The sequence below is a fragment of the Gopherus flavomarginatus genome, chromosome 1, assembly GCF_025201925.1.
Source record: "Gopherus flavomarginatus isolate rGopFla2 chromosome 1, rGopFla2.mat.asm, whole genome shotgun sequence".
In the NCBI taxonomy this organism is placed as follows: Eukaryota; Metazoa; Chordata; order Testudines; family Testudinidae; genus Gopherus; species Gopherus flavomarginatus.
Window position 1 is genome coordinate 327,243,161 of NC_066617.1, and position 19,124 is coordinate 327,262,284.

General features: G+C 44.8%; 1 protein-coding gene across 6 annotated transcripts in view; it reads left to right on the forward strand.

Moving 5' to 3' along the window:
• The first annotated feature begins 61 nt into the window (after positions 1–61).
• The window catches only part of LNX2 (ligand of numb-protein X 2), a 108,052-nt gene continuing 88,989 nt past the window's right edge, over positions 62–19,124 (forward strand). For 3 of the 6 annotated variants that reach the window (XM_050937219.1, XM_050937218.1, XM_050937222.1), the window contains exons 1-2: positions 1,209–1,404; positions 3,954–4,004. The gene's annotated coding sequence lies outside the window, so the exon portion shown is untranslated. Of the gene's footprint in view, positions 502–1,208; positions 1,405–3,953; positions 4,005–19,124 lie in introns of those variants that run through there. The other 3 variants (XM_050937217.1, XM_050937226.1, XM_050937224.1) reach the window with 2 other exon arrangements.

Genomic DNA, 19,124 nt, shown 5'->3' on the forward strand with positions numbered 1-19,124 from the left:
AGGGCGGGGCGAGCCGGGGCTGGGAGGAAGCGAGCGTGGCGTACCCTGAGTGCCTGCTCCCTTCCCCCGCTGTAGCGGGGCCCGAGCGGGCAGAGCCCGGGGGACTCAGGTCCCGCCCACCCTCGCTCCACCGGGCCTAGCCCCTGCTGCAGCGCCATGTGCTGGAGGTGGCGGCTAGCCCCCCCCGGCCTTACCGACCCCGATTCGCCTCGTTGGGGAGGAGCCCCCCCCCGCACCCGCTGCCCATAGGCTCTTCCCTCCCCCTCTGGAGAATAGCGGGGGGTTGCTGTGTGCTCAGGCGCTTGCTCTCTGCACACTGGCGCAGAGGGGTTTGGTGGGTACATGACGCCCCCTTTCCCCTGCTACAGAGAGAAACCCCAACAATTTACCCCGAACCTCCATCCCAGGGGCGTCTTTCCCTCTCCCCGCCCCCGAGTCTTGGCATAATAGTGATGCTACAGAGGTTACCCACTGATCAGGGCAGGCAGCGGCAGCAGGCTGGTGACTCAGGTGCCAGTGACTGGGGAAGGGAAGCTGGAGGCAAAGGGGGCCCAGCGGTGAAAATACACACGGTCTGAAACTGCGCGGAGGGGGATATGAACATGACAGTAACCGGGGTGCAAAAGGGGAGGGTTATTTACCCTCATCCCCACTAGTGGTTGCAACTGTGGCGTCGCCTTCCGTGTAACTCAACACACGGGAGCGACCTGTGAAAGTCTGAAGAAAGCTAATTGTTGTTTCCAGTGCGGCTTCTAGTAGCTAGTCACAGTTCTCTGTTGGTAACGTAGGATGGGGCGCCTGCAAAGGGGAAAAAATCCCCCCTTTTGTGTATCCAGCGCTCATCCTACTGCTTCCTCCTGGTCTCCTTCGGTCTCTTCCCTCGCTCATTTCATCTCATGCCTAATATCTCCCATTCCCTAAATCCAGCTATTGCTAGACCCGCCTCAGATCCCCTTCCCATCACTCCTGCGCTCGCTTCCCCCCCACCCCACCTGCCCTCTCCTCCCCCGTTAACCTCTCCTCGCGGCTGCCCCAGTCCGCCCCCCCGCGTGTGCGGCTGAGATCAGGCGACTGGCGGGGACACCCCAGCGCCTGGCCGCTGTCGCCTCCTCCGCCGGGTCCCGCCCCGGCCCCGCTCCCATAGGCTGCGGAGCTCTCCCCGGCCCCGGCCTGGCGGCTGAGCCGCGCTGTCACTCGGGCCGCGGTACCGCCCGGGGGAGGAGGCGGCCCGCCCAGCGGAGGTGTAGCAGCGAAGTCCTTGCCCGGAGTTGGGCGCCTGTCTCTTGCCAGGAGCTCGGCGGTGACAGCGGGAGGCGGAGCCGGCCCCCGGCCGCGGGGTGAGCAGGACCCGGGAGCCGTGCGGAGTCTGGGCCGGAGAGGAGGCGGCGGCGCAAGCCGGTCGGGGTAAGTTCGCTGCTAGGCTGCGCGCTCCTAGTGCCTCGCCGCTGGGCGCCACGCTCCCCCAGTGTGGCTGCGGGCTGGCTGCTGGGGAGTGTATCAGAGCTGGTGGTGACATCTCCACCCCCGTGGGCTTGTGTCAGCTGGCTGCTGCGTTAGCCTAATATCAGACCAGGGTAGTAAAAACCTCAGCTCAGGACCACAAATAGTGATTGTGCTTGAAATCTGAAGGCATGGAAATAATCTCTCCCCTTTCCTCAGTTCTCTTTCTTGTGTTTGTGAGGGAGGATCCTCTCCTCTCTCACGGGGACAGGGTGTGTTTTGGGGGAGGATGTGTGGGAGTGTTGATGATGATGATTACTCACTTCTCTTCCTGGGCACGATTCTCCCAGTTCCCACTCAGTAGTAGATGGGGGTAGGGTGTTGATAATGATATCTCCTCCTCCATCCCCCATTGCGCTGTCCCTCTCTCTCGAAGACCATTATTCTTTATGTATGCTGTTGCATTAGTGCCCTAAGGTTCTAGTCAGGTCTAGGGCCCCCTTGTGCAGGGCACTGTGCAAACACAGAAAATGACACAGTACTTGCCTCACAGGCACTTACTGCTTTTAGGTCCCAATCCTGAAAGTTGATCTGCTTGGATGGACTCCTACCCCCACATAGTGTCCTGTTGAGGTCATTGAGGCTTTGCTTGGGGTACAAGGGTCAGCCTATGCAAACTAGGTTGGATCGGGGCCTAAAACACATGCACTAAGTCTGGCAAGCAATAAGAATGAGAAGAGGGAGGGAAGACCAGGATAAAAGTAATGAGGACATGTATTTATATAGGCTAATAATATGCATACCTCAGAACTTCTGAATTAGTTCAAAGTTTTGTTCTATATTTGTGTAAATAAGAGCATCAGCGATCTCCACTGTTTCTCAACCTGATCAAGGACTGGGTGGGGAGAGATACTGATTTTTCCTCCTTCTCCTCTTAGTTTTCTCTCAGCCCCTTCTCCATGTTAGGGATTTGTGGGGTGGGTGAATCTGCCTCTTACTGGGAGACAAGCAGGGTAAGAAAATATCATTTATTGCACCAACTTATGTTGGTGAGAGAGACAAGCTTCAAACTTATACAAAGTTCTTCATGGGAAACGTACTCAGTGTGTCAAAGCTAAATACAAGATGGAACAGATTGTTTAGCATAAGTAGTTAACACGGCAGATTTACTGTTTCTTGATATGTTGGTGATGATTTCCCTCTATGCTCCTTCAAATTCTGACATACTGCTTTTCCCATCACTGTCACTGAGAGATTGTGAATCCCCCTTACATTTCATACCTTTCAGACAGAAGATTTGGATAAATCTTGCATTGCAAGCAGAGGCTGCCTAAATCTATCTGTCTGACTGTCAGCTTGACTTTGTTTTTATTATATATTTTGTATATATTCACATTTTAATTTGAATATAAATAACTTATTACCTTTGGAGGAAAAAACAAAAACAACAAACCCCACACGTTCTGAGGACAGAGAAAAGCAAAGGCAATGTCATGGTTGCAAAAACTTAATGAGAGAAGAGGGGTTACTTTGCCCCCTGTTGCTGGCTGTGGCCATTTCTCATCCCTGTAGAGAAGAAATGGGGTTTCTTCCTGGTGCTTGTGATACTAAACGCACTTAAAGAGAAAAATGGGTATTTTCTGGATGGAACTGCACACTAGGTGTCTTCCAAGAACTACAACAATTCTCTTCCCAAACCTGAACTGTCGTTCTGTGCTAAAGACTGTACTTAATCCTAAATTGCATATGCGCCATAATGGATGTGTTTGTGCTTTAGCTTATGTACAGTGGATTGACTATTCTGTCAGATATTGAAATACATCTATTTTACTCTGATATAATTTTATGAAAGAGCACTACGGTCTGAAAAGGAGTTGCATCCGAAGAAATGATGAGCTGTAGCTCATGAAAGCTCATGCTGAAATAAATTTGTTAGTCTCCAAGGTGCCACAAGTACTCCTGTTCTTTTTGTTGAATTATTGAGTGTGTTGGAGGAAGAAAGAACAGCCGTAAACAAGCCTCTGTTACGGGAACTGGATTAAGGTTGTGTGTTTTACAACCCTGCCAAAGAAAACCATAGATGTATATGTAAACTTTCCCTGAAGCATGTAGAGCAGGCAGCTATTTCAGAACTTAAACGTAGATGTCTACTTTTTTAAGTAACACATGCTTTTTCCTTTTTTGAACTCTAGTTTTTTTTCTATCAGAAAAATAATGTAAAAGATAGGGTGGTCTTCTGCTAAACAACTTTTCCAAGGAATACTTTAGAAATTAGTCTTTATTTTAAAAAAATAGTAGTATTCAGTCAGCTAAGTGAATAACCAATTATTTTAGATGTGGCAGTGGCAAATATGACTGTCCCTTACCATGTTGCTAGTGCATGCTATTTGATTGTTTACATCTGTAGAAATCCGCTATTAAGCACTTCTGAGCTTAATTTAATTCCTTTTTTAATTATATTATATCATGGGTTTATTTTTGTTCTTCATACAAAATTAAAACATTTGTTACAGATTAGTTCTGGTGTATGTTTGATGATAGTCTCTGAAAATAAATTCAAAATCGTAAGTACATTTGACCTTTTCTTAAAAAGAGAAGCTGTTCTGAGCTAGACTCTTCATTTCATTAAATAAACAATTTGAATGGCTGATATTTATTCCCCTTCCCAATTCTTTTGGTTTGCTGATTTTTATCCTAAGTATACAATCAGATAGCAGATCAAGGAGGCTTAGGAAGTAACATCAAATAGCTTGAAATAGTGTCCAACTCCATATCCACTTTGAAAATAAAGATGCTAGTGCCATATGCTGCTGTGACTTTATTAAAACAAATTTCCTCAAAATGGAAACAAAGCTATAAACCATGGATCCAGTTCTGCAAGAGAAGTGAGCACCATGTTTTTATTCTTCTTGTTGATTACAAAAACTGTAGGCCATGGTGCTGCAAGCTGCACTGGCGCAAGGGTCTGCTCTCCCAGGAGCCTTGTTAACTTCAAAGTATTGGCATAAGGGTCCACCTGCATGGAACAGTCTAAGAATCAGGGCTATGGTGCATATAGCCTGTGTCAAACCACAACAACAAAATATATCTGTGCATATATCTATGTACTTATTTGCTGACAACAAGCAAATTTGTTAGCTTCTGATGTAAAGGAGCACCACCATCCCAGTGAAATTTAATTTACTTCAAAAGATAAGTTAAAGTAGTTTCAAGCCCTGAAGTCTCCCTGCTCACTCATATGTTTTATAATTTCATTTTTGTACTTTTTAAAATAAATCTTTATATACACCTCTACTTCGATATAACGCTATCCTCCGGAGCCAAGAAATCTTACTGCATTATAGGTGAAACCGTGTTATATCGAAGTTGCTTTGATCCACTGGAGTGCGCAGGCTTCCCTCCCCCCCTCCCCCCCCCCCCCGCCGCCCAGAGCACTGCTTTACCGCGTTATATCCGAATTCGTGTTATATCGGGTTGCATTATATTGAGGTACAGGTGTAGTTGAAATTGACAGTACAGAAGAGAGTGAAATTGACAATTTTATGTATAATCAAATGCACATAGCAAGAAAATAGAACAATATAGATATTCTTATTTTAGTCTTGCACTTATAATAATAGGAGGTAAAACATTTTCAGACCAATGTTTTTTTCAGTTGAGAGTATCACTTTAAAACTAAAAGTGAAACATATAAAAGAGAGAGTGTTTATTAGTTATTGGATTAATCTAAATTGATTTCAGGCATCAGTAAGATGTAGTTTGTTTATTAAGTACTAACAGTTGTAACTAAAAAGAAAACTGCAGTCGTTTAAAAACAAAATGTTCTCTCTTGGAGTTGTAGAAGACAACAGAGGACATGAAATTTCTGTCAGTGATTGGTCTCTCATTTGAAAACTCTGTATTAACTTTTATTTGCAATAACAATTGGTTAATATCACATTACTGACTTGCATTCTTCTTAATTGCCTTATAGTTGACCTATAGTTACTTGTTCAGAAAGTTAATTGCCTTTTTAAAGATGAAAATTAAATCCTTTCAACTGTCATTAATTAATTATGTAACTGTTGGGTCATGATGTCTATAGTGCAATAAAGAATAATGTTGTTATTAATGTTAATAATGCTTTTTGTGGTCCCAATTCTGCAAACAACTTATTCATGGACTTAATTTTAAACACAAGTATTTTCATTGGAGCCAATGGGCCTACTCTTGTGTTTGAAGTTAAACCTGTGCATAAATGTTTGCAGGATCCAGGCTTAACAGGAATAAATTTGGTGGAATAAACCTAATCATCCATGCTTAATACCAAAACACTTCATATTTTTCATGAAGCCTGTTTTTCGTGTAGGTGTGTGTCAAATCCAATTGGCATGCCAGCTCTAATAGCTCTGTTAGCAGTATTGTTATCTTATTGATGGCAGTATGATTGCATATGTCCTGACTTCATATTTGCAGCATATTTTGCAATATTATAAACGTCACAGTTTTTCATTTTTAAAAAAGTTTTTTGATTATATGATTTTTATGTTGTAAACCATTATATTGTTTTAGATTTACATTTGCGTCAATGGATATTAATTCCATAAATAAGCCTGAAGATGTTTATTTCATGTGCCCTTTTTAGTATTTTGGATGAGGGAAAAAAGTAGAGATGAAGTCATGAGCTTCAAGGAAATACATATTGATCTAGTTAAGTTAATGTTTGTTCAGTACAAGAAGAATGTAAGAAACCATTTGTTTTGAAGATCTAAGCATTTTTCTTGTTTCTAAATGTCAACACACTCATAACCAAGTTCTAAATATATGTTTGTAGGATAGCTTATGGATTATACAGTAAAAAGTTATGGCTGTATGTGTATAATTATGCAGTCTTTCAGAGGAATGGCATTTAGCTTGTGAGGTTTCAGAAATTAACATAATACTTTGCATTTCTGCAACATCTTCCATCCAAAGAACTTAGCAAATTTTTGCACAATTAATGAATGAAGCCTTGCAACACCCGTTAAGCAGTTTCATTCTCACTTTTTATAAAAATGTAATTAAGTTCAGAAACTGGTCTGTATCTACTGTAGCCTCTTAAAAATTATCCAAATTTTGTTTGTACTACCATTTGGCATAGTGAAATAGGTCAGAGCAGATAATAAAGTAAAATAAAATAAATACAATGAAGCTAGAAATGATACTGCTATTCTTATATATCGTAATTTGGATCTCTGGAGCTCTACTTTTTCTGAAAAATAAACTTCTTATTTCTTTCCATTACCCTAAATAACAAAAACAAATCAGATGTTTGACTCGAATGTCAGTTGAATCTGTCTATGTATGCATTTTATGGTCCCAATACTGCAAAATACTTATATTGTATTAGTATGTACAGTAGAGAACCCTTCAGCCAGAGGTGATGCATAACTGTGCATAGTGAGGGGGGCATAATTAAAAGGTTCTGTGGGGGCATGTGACCGCCCTCTATGTTGCCTCTGTGTCCATCCCCTGAAACTTGATATGTATGTACATAATACACAAATACACTCCTCCTTCTCCTCTCTGTCTTGTGGCTGCCCAGCCCCTTACATAGCTTGCAGGTATCCCCTCCCTGCCTGAACTATACTCAATCAGTTTAGCAAGTGTTCAAAATAAGACCAACAAAAGGAGCAACACAGTTGGGATGCACAGTCCCCCATGCGTCATCAGGGTGGGTGTTGCCAGGGTGAGATGGTACTTGGGGCTGGCAGAGGTGTAGCGAGTGCCCTCCATACCCTCCGACCGGAGGGGGTTCCGCAAGGAAGGGGGCCCCTGAAAGTGGCAAAAAAAATGTAAGGTATAACTAGGTAAGTGACATTTATTGAAGCTATTGCATAATCCATGTCGGTTTTACTGACAAAACCATGAAGTCATTATGATACATCATAATGCTATTGGCTACATCAGTTGTCTGTCGGTCAGTTTCGAATTTTAGTTGGACCCATTCAAAGAATGTGTATTTGCATTCATAATGGCGGTCGGCGGATAAATGTTATTAATTTAGTTGTTTAGTTTTTTATCGTTTCCAACGCAGAAGCGTGCTTTGTGATGTCTAAGAGAATGTATAAGAGCGGAGCTAGTAAATGAAAGGCAGCAAAAGATGCCGAGAAGGAACTTGAGAAAATTCCAAAGTTGTCAACTTATTTTGCGCTGCAATCCAACGTACAGGTACAGGCACATGAAACGGACAGTGCTAGCAGTGACAAATCGTATCCAGAAGTGCTTCAAGTGAGGTCGAAGGTGAAGCCAGTTGTTCTACTGAACAAACTGTGACAGATATTCCAGCTGCTGCCGGGAAAGAAGTATCTGAATCTGAACCACTGACTGATGATCCAGGAGATTGGCCGTCTATAATATCGGACAGGCAAGTGTGTGACATTGTTGCACGTGGCCCACCGCAGCAGAATGAAAGTTACGAATTTCCTTTTAACGAGGAAAGACGGAGGTTCACGAGTACTCATTTCTATCGAACCATGGCAAATGGCGAGAAAATAAGACGTTCATGGTTAATGTACTCAGTTCAGAAAGATGCCATTTTTTGTTTTTGTTGTAAATTATTTGGCGCTGGCGACATACCGCTACGTTGTGGAACATCTGCTTGGAAAGCACTGTCAAAAAGACTTCAGCAGCATGAAACAGGCAAAGGTCATCAAGACTGTATGGTGAAATGGTTTGACCTTCGGTCAGGCATAGTAAACCGTACATCTATTGACCAACTCGAATTGCAGGCTTTTCTGAAAGAAAGAGATTTCTGGAGAACGCATGGTTGATGTCGTTATTTTTTTGTCTGAAAGAAACTTGGCATTTCGAGGAAGTAATGAAAAGCTCGGCGATCCTTCGAATGGCAACTTTTTGGGACTGTTTGAATTGCTTGCAAAGTATGATACTGTCCTCAGCGAACTTTTACAGACGATTAAGAAGGCAGAGACACATGTTCAGTACCTCAGTCCACAGATCCAAAACGAGCTGATTCAACTTGTTGCCAGTAACATTCAAGAGGCCAACATAGCACAGCTTAAAAAAGCAAAATATTATTCAGTTATTTTGGACTGTACTCCCGACGTGTCACATGAAGAACAGATGTCTGTGGTGTTACACTTTGTTGAATGCAACGGTGAGGATGGTGTCAATATTTGTGAAACGTTCGTTGGTTTTCTTAATGTTCATGATACAACTGGCGAGGGCTTATTGGAAGCGTTTCTTGAAAAAGCAAACAACTTAGGAATAGACATTGCTGACGTGAGAGGCCAAGCTTATGATAACGGTGCAAATATGAGAAGAAAGAATAAAGGAGTTCAAGCCCGCATGCTAGAAATAAATGACCGTGCCTTGTATGTACCATGTGGAGTTCACACTTGGAATCTTGTGATCTCAGACGCGGCAAAGTCATCGAAATATGCCGTTGAGTTTTTCGGTCTGATTAACAGAATATATATTATCTTTTCTTCTTCATCTTCGTGTTGGGATATACTTCAAGAACATATGCCAATATCTGTTAAAGGGTTATCGGACACTCGTTGGGAGTCGAGAATTGATGCTGTGAAGCCATTGCGTTATCACCTTGAAGAATTGTGCAATGCTTTGTCATCTTTGCGAGAATATGCGCTCGGAAAGAAAGATGGCAGTACAGCAACAGAAGCTGGTGCGCTTTTAGACCATGTTTCTACGTGGCCTTTTGTTCTGACTATGTACACGTGGTCCGATATACTATTTCACATCAATAAAACCAGCAAATTAATTCAGTCACCAGATGTGTCAATTGACGTACTGCGTCTGCAGGCAGAAGTTGGTGCTACAATGAAGTTTTTGGAAGACTATCGAAATACAGGATATAACTCTGTGGTCACAAATGCATGTGAAATAGCAGAGCATATGGGTATTGAGCAGGTGTTTCCAGAAACCAGGGTGCGACGTAAGAAGAGAATGTGTGATTACGAATGTGCTGATGATTCGAGTCGTCTTTCTGCCGAAGAAAAATTCAAATCGCAGTTCTTTCTTGTTCTCGCTGATCAGGCCATATCTTCTGTTTTGTCACGATTTGACCAACTCGTGGAGTGGTATAAGTTGTTTGGATTTCTGTACAACACAAACAACCTGAAGCAGTGTCACAGAGAAAATGAACTGGAGAATCACAGCAAAAATTTTGAAAGAAAAATGGGAGACATTGATGCCAACTAACTCATAATGGAATTGAATCGTTTTATTTATGTCATCGAGAAAGAGAGAGGACTTGTCACGGCAAACAATTTTTTAACGTACATATACAAGAGCAGCCTTCAGGAGATATATCCGAATCTTTGCATTTGCATCAGAATTCTTCTGACCACACCAGTTACTGTCGCTGGTGCTGAAAGGAGCTTCAGCAGAATGAAACTGATCAAGAATATCCTGCGCTCAACCATGACAGATGACAGGCTTTCTGCACTTGCAGTTATCTCAGTCGAAAACAGGATTGCCAGATCTCTGGACTATGACGCATTGATTAACCAATTTGCGGAGAACAAGGCTCGAAAGAAGCGCTTTGTGTAAATACGGAATACATGTACACTGTAGGCCTATGTATACATAATATGAACCCTGTATATTGTATAAAATAAATACCACATTCCAGTTTCTGCATTGTATGGGGCCCCGGACATATGTTCAGAGGGGGCCACGTTCTTTGTTGCTACGGCACAGTCCCCCATGCGTCGTCAGGGTGGGTGTTGCCAGGGTGGGATGGTGCTTGGGGCTGGATCATCTCAGTTAACAAAAAGTTGGAGAATTATCAGTCATTTTTTATTGGAAGTGGGAATATGACACTCCCAAATCTCCTTCTCCTTGATAGGCACGTTGGAGGTTGCTGGAGTTTCAATGCACCCCCCTGCTGCTGGATTGCATTGAAGCATCAGGGAACACCCCCTTTTTCCCACTCTCTCCGCCCCCCAGCCTGCTCTCTTGCTCACCCCCGAGGCTCTTAGGCTGGATGCGGCTCCACCTGAGGTGCCTGGCACTGAGCACCATGTCACCAGTCCTCTTCCCAGTCTCGAAAATGCCACTCTGACTGACCTCAGTAGGCAGTCTGCAAAGCAGGCAGCAAGAAGTGCTGGGACTCTAGCAGCAGGGAAGGAGAAAGAGCCCCAGGTAGCGGGGGGTTGCTCAGCCTTCAGCCAACCGTCCTGCTGCTTTCTCCCTCCCCATGCTGCAAGGACACATGGTGAGTGCCGCTGCCAGAAGGAGCTGCTGCCTCCTCGCTGCTGGGCATTCTGGCAAGAGGCAGCCTGAGAAATGCCCCCCCTCCCATCTCCTCCCATGTGCCATCTGCCTTCACTTTTCCCTCTTCACTTAAAAAAAAAGAGTGAAAGCCTATTAGAACTCCAGGGTTGAAATCACTCTGATAGATCTTTTATTTAAATTATATTCTTAATCCCTAGGTCAACATCCCAAATTTACATGGCAAATGTATTCTTCAGGATGCAGTTTAAAAATAAGTGCCCAATTCAGAGAACAGAAATTGTAACAATAACTAAGTCACGGTATCCTGTTTAGATGGGAAGCTGGAAATGCCTTAGGTCAGGAAACAGGCTAACGTTAAGTGAGAGGATATCCATCCTCCTATTTGCACATTTGATATTTGTTGTCCAGTGGATGAAGATGGCTTAATTTGGGTTGGAAAGACAGACAATTAACTGTTTCCCTCTCCACCCATTCCTTTAGAGAAGAAAGAAATTATATTTCGTTGCAGAGGTTTGGGAACACTTAACTAATGGTAGATAGAGTAGACAAATATTTATGTAAGAACTATTGGCTGTGGTGCGAAAATCATGGTGACCAGTGAGGCACATATTCATTTCATAATTAGATACCATTTTTAAAAGGTCTTAAATCTTAGGTACAAACAGTGATAAATATCAGAAAATAAAAAGGATGTTAAGAAAATGTGACGCTTATGATGTACTTATACCTACCAATATATGTATTGGATTAAAACACAACTGAAAAGAAGTGTGTGCAGGAAGCGAGGAGAACAAAATAGTTGGAGAAAGGTAAGGGATAACTTTCAGTTTTTCCTGTCTGGGGTGGTATAGTTCTCTCAAATATTCTTTTTTGTGTAGCTGTTGGGGAAAAATGATTGGTGTTCCCCACAGTTGTGCATCAAAGCACAGAGAGAAATATTTCTTTGAGAGCATATAAGTATTATTGAAATATTTTATAGTTTTGCTAACTCTTCTAGTGATAGCTGTGAGAATATGAAACTGTAGTGCATTATTTTCCAAGATCTTTCACAGGTCCAATGGAAATTATGTCAGGAAGTCTGTATTATTCATCTCTTTTTACTGCTTGATCAGAAGATGATGCTGGAAAAAGAACAATTGCCATCAGTAACTGCAATGAGGTTCATGTCAGTATTCCTTATCTCTTCCATTTTTGCAACCTCTTTTGGTATTGCTCTGGTTGCTTCTGAACTAATATATGTAGAACACGCTACTTCCACTTGAATGCAGGATATGCAACCCCAGAGCTCTTTGTTATGAACAATATCCCCTTTAAAACTTATGGCAGAAGACTACTGCAGTCAAAAGACTCCAAATTCTATCTTTTTTGGTTTTCTTTGCTATTTAAGAATGAGTGTGAACACTAAATTATCAGGTGGCATTGAGGTGCATATGTAGCCGCAGAGCTTTCCTAAGCGATAGAGGTAGATGTAAATAAAGGCAAAACTGTAGTTACTTTGAAAGATGAAACGCATGGAGAATTTTTCTGATCTGTAAGTGAAATATTGTTATCTAACATCTGTAGGTGTATTTTGTTCTGGTTACGCTTTAGCTGCCAACCCCAAGTAATTGCCATTTTCTTGTTCCAAAGTAAGTTCTCTCTGGTTATGTCTACACTGCAATTAGATACCCGTGGCTAGCCTATGCCAGGTGACATGGGCTAAGGGGCTGTTTGACTACAGTGTAGACATTTGTGCTTGGTCTGCAGCCCAAGCTCTGGGACCCTCTCACCCTGCAGGGTCCCAGAGCTTGGGCTCTAGTCCAATCCCGAATGGCTATACTGCAGTTAAATAGCCCCTTAGCCTGAGTCCCTTAGCTGTAGTCAGCTGACACGGGCCAGCTGTGCATTTTTAATTGCACTGTAGACATACTGACTATTTCTCAGTCAAGCAGTTCAAGTATGTTTTGAATCCAGTGCACGTGGTTCTTGCTGCTTGTTTCAGTTGGTGTGCAGAACAATACTTTTAAAAACCCTTTTGTACTTTGATATTTTTTTCCAAATAACATACCAGATAGTGACTTTCACAGCTAAGGAATAGATTCTTAAAGGTGACTGATCTGTAGTGGTAGGTTATACAGGAAATCAGATTTCAAGGAGGACGTACGGGCTGTGGGTAATTGTACATGACTATGGATAGTCAGGCTTGGCAAAACTAACTTTTTAAAAAAATAATTTCAACAGATCATATCAATGTTTATTTTAAAGCATTTTCTTAATTTTTTTATCAATTTAAATTTTCACAGTTGCAGGAAATTATGGGGGGATCAGTCAATACTAATCACAGTAGACACTGAGTTTCAAAAAGCTAAGGCTTTATAATTGTTAAAATATTATGTCCTCATCACATGTCAAAATGTATAAAGTAAATATCCTCAAATCAAACTAATAAGTTCTCAAGCAGCATTCTTCTTATTTTGCCTATCTGTAAATTTCTGTATCACTGATGGAAATATTTTTTCTGTTGGTATGTGTGTGGATGGCTAAATCAATGTTCACTGACAGACACCAGTAAAAAGAACTAATCCTTCCAAACCTATGAATAGTGCACTGAGAATCTACAGTATATCACTCACATAAGTAGGGACCGTGTTAGGTTTTTCCTACTCATTTGGAGAAAAATCAAAGTAACAGCTGTTGAAATATGAGAACTTGTGTGGCTGGTCCTTTATGTTCATTTTGAATTTAATGCATATTTATCTACTCCCCTCTTTTCCCTGTCCTTTTTTTGATATGTCTCCACAGCAATGAAAAGCCCACATGTGGCCCGTGCCAGCCGACTTGGGCTCTCAGGGCTTGGGAAGCGGGGCTGTTCATTGCTGTGTAGACTTCCGGGCTAGGACTGAAGCTGGAGCTCTGGGACCCAAACCCAGGAAGTTTAGACTTGAAATTAGACGAAGGTTTCTAACCATTAGAGGAGTGAAGTTCTGGAACAGCCTTCCAAGAGGAGTAGTGGGGGCAAAAGACGTATCTGGCTTTAAGACTAAGCTTGATATGTTTGTGGAGGGAATGGTATGATGGGATAGCCTAATTTTGGCAATTAATTTAGCAATTGATCATTGGTTATCAGCAGGTAAGTATGCCCAGTGGTCTGTGATGAGATGTTAGATGGGTTGGGATCTGAATTACTATAGAGAATTCTTTCCTGGGTGCTGGCTGAGTCTTGCCCACATGCTCAGGATTTAACTGATAGCCATATTTGGGGTCAGGAAGGAATTTTCCTCCAGGGTAGATTGGCAAAGGCCCTGTAGGTTTTTCGCCTTCTTCTGCAGCATGGGGCACGGGTCATTTGCTGGAGGGTTCTCTGCAGCTTGATGTCTTCAAACCACAATTTGAGGACTTCAATAACTCAGACATAGGTTAGGGGTTTGTTATAGAAGTGGATCGGTGAGATTCTGTGGCCTGCGTTGTGCAGGAGGTCAGACTAGATGGTCATAATGGTCCCTTCTGACCTTAAAGTCTATGAGTCTAAGTCTACACAGCAATGAAACAGCCCCATGAGCCCGATTTGACTGGCATGGGCCAGCTGCAGGTTTCTTTTTGCTCTGTAGACATACCCTCTGTGACAGAATATTACCCTGTGTTAACACCCTACACATTATTGTAATTATCTTTGTATGAAGTATGTCTTCTAAGTTATGTGAAAACTTATAATTTGCTGCTCAGTAATACCATGGCAAAATGCACATAGCATCATTATATGTGAAGTTATAAACATAAACTGACTAAAAGTGTGTTTTCTAGATAAGTCTGGCGAGTGGCCAAACCAGTTCCTCAGAGACAAAGGGTAAGATAATGCCTCAGCCAGATGTAAACAAGGCTGATGGGCCATTACCTGCTAAATGGCCATTCTTTGGCAGGAAAGGGGGCAGGGGCAAAAATCTACATCTTAGCACAGAAACAGCATGGTGTTTCCTTCCTTCCTTCCTTTCACACAGACAACCTGTCACATTGCTCCCAGCTGGAAATGTTTTTCAGGAGGGGGACTGAAACGATAAAAAGCAGGGGCAAACACCTCCCCCCCATCACATTCACTATATCAGAAGAGACAAAGGAAGCAGCCATTGGACTCTGGGGGAGGAGTCCTCACCTAAAGAGTTTGTTCAATAAGACTGCTGAAAGCATGTGATGAGAAAACTTTGCTTTGAATCTATAAACTAGTTTGCTAGGCACCAGTGAGCATTTTATCTTTATTTTTCTTATTGCCATTTCTGACTTTTATGCCTCAGTACTTGTATTCACTTAAAATTTTTCTCTTTGTAGTTAATACATTTGTTTTATTGTTTTATCTAATCTGTTGTGTTCAAGTTGAAGTGTCTGGGTAACTTTATTTGTGGTAACAAATTGTGTGTATATTATTCCTTTAAAGGAGTAACGGACATGATATATTTGCACTATCCACATGAGGGCTGGGCAATACAGTACATATGTTTCAAGGGGTGGAGGGGAATCCTGAGACTGGGAGTGTGTTGGGGTCACCCTGTTTTAATCTTTAAGGCTGACAGGAGGCATGGCATGGCTGTCTGGCTGCAACACTCACAGGCAGGTGGGAGTGACTTATGTACTGGACGCTGTGAGCAGTCCTGGCTGGGAGCTACTACAGCAAGGCATTGTAAAGGGAACCTCAGGTTACAGGACAAGGGTAACACAGCTACTGATTAGTATGGGTTATACCCTGGTATATCACAGTCTCACCACTACTTAGTAGCTATTTCGCATCATACTCATTTTGCAAAACACTTTTCTCCTCAAGTTACTGAGGGTATGGCTACACTTACAGTTTTGCAGCGCTGATAGTTACAGCTGTGTTAGTACAGCTGTGTAGGGCCAGCGCTGCAGAGTGGCCACACTTACAGCAACCAGCGCTGCAGAGTGGCCACACTTACAGCACTTGGAGCACTGTTGGGAGTGGTGCATTGTGGGCAGCTATCCCACAGAGCACCTTGTCCCATTTTGGCGCTGTGGCTTGTGGGAAGGGGAAGGAAGTGTGCGGGTCTTTCCGCTTCCTGTTCCAACGCCCCGTGGTGCTTTGCTACACATTCCGAGCAGTTTGGCGGCATTGTGATTCTGCAGCGCGATTTCTGCGATTTTTATAAATGGAGCCTGAGCTGCTGAGGACTTTGCTGATGAATGTTGCCAGCACATCACGCATGGCAGTGGAGCTATTCCTTCAGCTGCAAAGTGAGAGTGACAGTGACAGTGAGGAGTCAGACGATGATATTGAATCGCCTGACGGTGAAGACACTAAATTGCTTGTGGCAGCAACAGACGTGCTCAGCACCGTGGAACGGCGCCTTTGGGCTCAGGAAACCAGCGCTGAGTGGTGGGATCACATCGTCCTGCAAGCCTGGGATGACGAGCAGTGGCTGCAGAACTTTCGGATGAGAAAAGCCACTTTCATGGCACTGTGTGCTGAGCTCGCCCCTACCCTGCGGCGCAGGGACACGAGATTGAGAGCTGCCCTGCCAGTGGAGAAGCGGGTGGCTATTGCAATCTGGAAGCTGGCAACTCCAGACTGCTTCCAGTCGGTGGCGAACCAGTTTGGAGTGGGAAAGTCCACCGTTGGAATGGTGCTGATGCAAGTTTGCACAGCCATTAATCGCACCCTGCTAAGAAGAACTGTGACTCTGGGGAATGTGCAGGACATTGTGGATGGCTTTGCACAAATGGGTTTCCCTAACTGTGGAGGGGCAATAGATGGGACGCATACTCCTATTCTGTCACCACCCCACCTGGCATCAGAGTACGTTAATCGCAAGGGGTATTTCTCCATGGTTCTGCAAGCGCTTGTGGATCACCGTGGGCTTTTCACTGACGTTTACTCAGGATGGCCTGGAAAGGTGCATGATGCACGCATCTTTCGGAACAGTTCCCTGTTCAGGAGGCTGAGGGCCGGGACTTTTTTCCCAGACCGCAAGATCACAGTAGGGGACGTCGAAATGCCCACTGTGATCCTTGGAGACCCCGCTTACCCCTTAATGCCATGGCTCATGAAACTGTACACAGGGAAGCTTGACAGGAGCAAGGACCGGTTCAACTACAGGCTGAGCCGGTGCAGAATGACTGTGGAGTGTGCTTTTGGCCGTTTGAAAGCCCGCTGGAGGTGTCTTTATGGGAAGCTAGATTTGGGGGAAAGCAGCATCTCCGCTGTTATATCTGCGTGCTGTACCCTCCATAATATTTGTGAAGGGAAGGGTGAAAGATTCAGTGAGGAATGGACCTCCGAGGTTCGACGCCTAGAGGATGAGTTTGCTCAGCCAGAGAGCAGGGCTAATAGGGAGGCCCAGGAAAGGGCTTCAAGGATTAGGGATGCTTTAAGGGAGCAATTTGATGCTGAGAGCCAACAGTAATGTTTGGTGCATTTGATGTGCTTTGCTGTACCTTGGGGTACAATATTTACCACTTCCAGCAATAATATAACGTAGTGAAAAAGAAAAAAATTCCTTTATTCAGCATACAGTACATAAAAGGCAAGGGGGTTTGGGTGGTGGACTGTACATTCACAGGTTTGAATATGTCCTATTTTGATCACTATTCAATGTGTGCTGCACTTCAGGATTACTGTGCTGCAGGGTAATGGGGGTGGAGTGAACAGGGTAAGAATTATAGTTATCAGGGCTGGTAGGTGATCGTAGAGGTGTTGGGGCAGCTGGGGGTAATAAGAAACTGGCTGCTGGAGAAAGTTGTTTTGTGGAAATACTGGGGGAACAAGAAAGAGAGCTTTGGGAGGGCTGTGGGTTACAACGGTACATATTTGTCTGCATGGCTACGAGAGACTCGAAAGACTCAGTTTGGCGAGCCAGGAGGCTTATCATCTGCTTTGTGGTTTTTTTGGCAGACAATTCCTTTCTCCTGCTTTCTGTTTGCCTCCATTCATGTACACTCTGTCTTCATTCATACATTTTCTCTCTCCATTCCTGTGTCTTCCTACTTTCTCTGTTGTAGTGACTCATAACTGATTTGATCAATTCCTCTTTTGATTTTCTGGGATTTCGTCTCAAGTTCTGCAGTCTACGTGAGGCCGGTGATCCGGCTGCATTAGTCAAGGTCACTAGAAAAAAGAGAGATAGAACCATGTAATACACAGAGGCTACATTGTTTATTATCACACAGTGAAGGACTTTTTAGACTTTTGGTGGCATCCTTCTCACATACCTCACATAACACAGAGAGGGCAGGGAAGCTAAAGTCATGGCGAGCAATGGGGTGAGTGGTTTTCCCCCGAGTTCCCCTTGGGAGTGGGAATTGACCGATGGGTCACTGGGGTTTATCTGCAATGGGTACAGGAGGTAGCTGGTATCCTGAACAGGGGACAATAGTGAACAGGAAGGTGGCGAGCTGCTGGGGGGGGGGGGGTTGGGCTTTGGTACGCGTTCACGCCGTCCTGCTGGTGAGGGGGGGTGAACGCACCGCGGTGCTGGATGCCTGCTTGGAGGGGGGTGCATAACACCGGAGCACACCGCGGGGCTAGCTACGTGCTGGGAGGGGGGTGCATAACACCGGAGCACACCGCGGGGCTAGCTATCTGCTGGGAGGGGGGTGAGGAACACCGGAGCACACCGCGGGGCTAGCTACGTGCTGGGGGGGTGGTGGGGAACACCGGAGCACACCGCGGTGCTGGATGCCTGCTGGTAGGGGAGTGCATAACACTGGAGCACACCGCGGGGCTAGCTACGTGCTGGGAGGGGGGTGGGGAACACCGGAGCACACCGCGGGGCTAGCTACGTGCTGGGAGGGGGGTGGGGAACACCGGAGCACACCGCGGTGCTGGATGACTGCTGGGAGGGGGGTGCATAACACCGGAGCACACCGCGGGGCTAGCTACGTGCTGGGAGGGGGGTGCATAACACCGGAGCACACCGCGGGGCTAGCTATGTGCTGGGAGGGGGGTGGGGAACACCGGAGCACACCGCGGGGCTAGCTACGTGCTGGGAGGGGGGTGCATAACACCGGAGCACACTGCGGGGCTAGCTATGTGCTGGGAGGGGGGTGGGGAACACCGGAGCACACCGCGGGGCTAGCTACGTGCTGGGGGGGTGGTGGGGAACACCGGAGCACACCGCGGTGCTGGATGCCTGCTGGTAGGGGAGTGCATAACACTGGAGCACACCGCGGGGCTAGCTACGTGCTGGGAGGGGGGTGGGGAACACCGGAGCACACCGCGGGGCTAGCTACGTGCCGGGAGGGGAGTGGGGAACACTGGAGCACACCGCGGTGCTGGATGCCTGCTGGGAGGGGGGTGCATAACACCAGAGCGCACTGCGTCTCTGGCTACGTGCTTGGAGGGGGGGGTAAACAACAGAGCGCAATGGGCTGGGGAAACGCGAACCTGGCGCCCTGCACTCAAGTATTCCTAAATTCTCAACAGGGTTTCCTACTGCCAGACATATCACTGCTGCGTGTTACCTGGG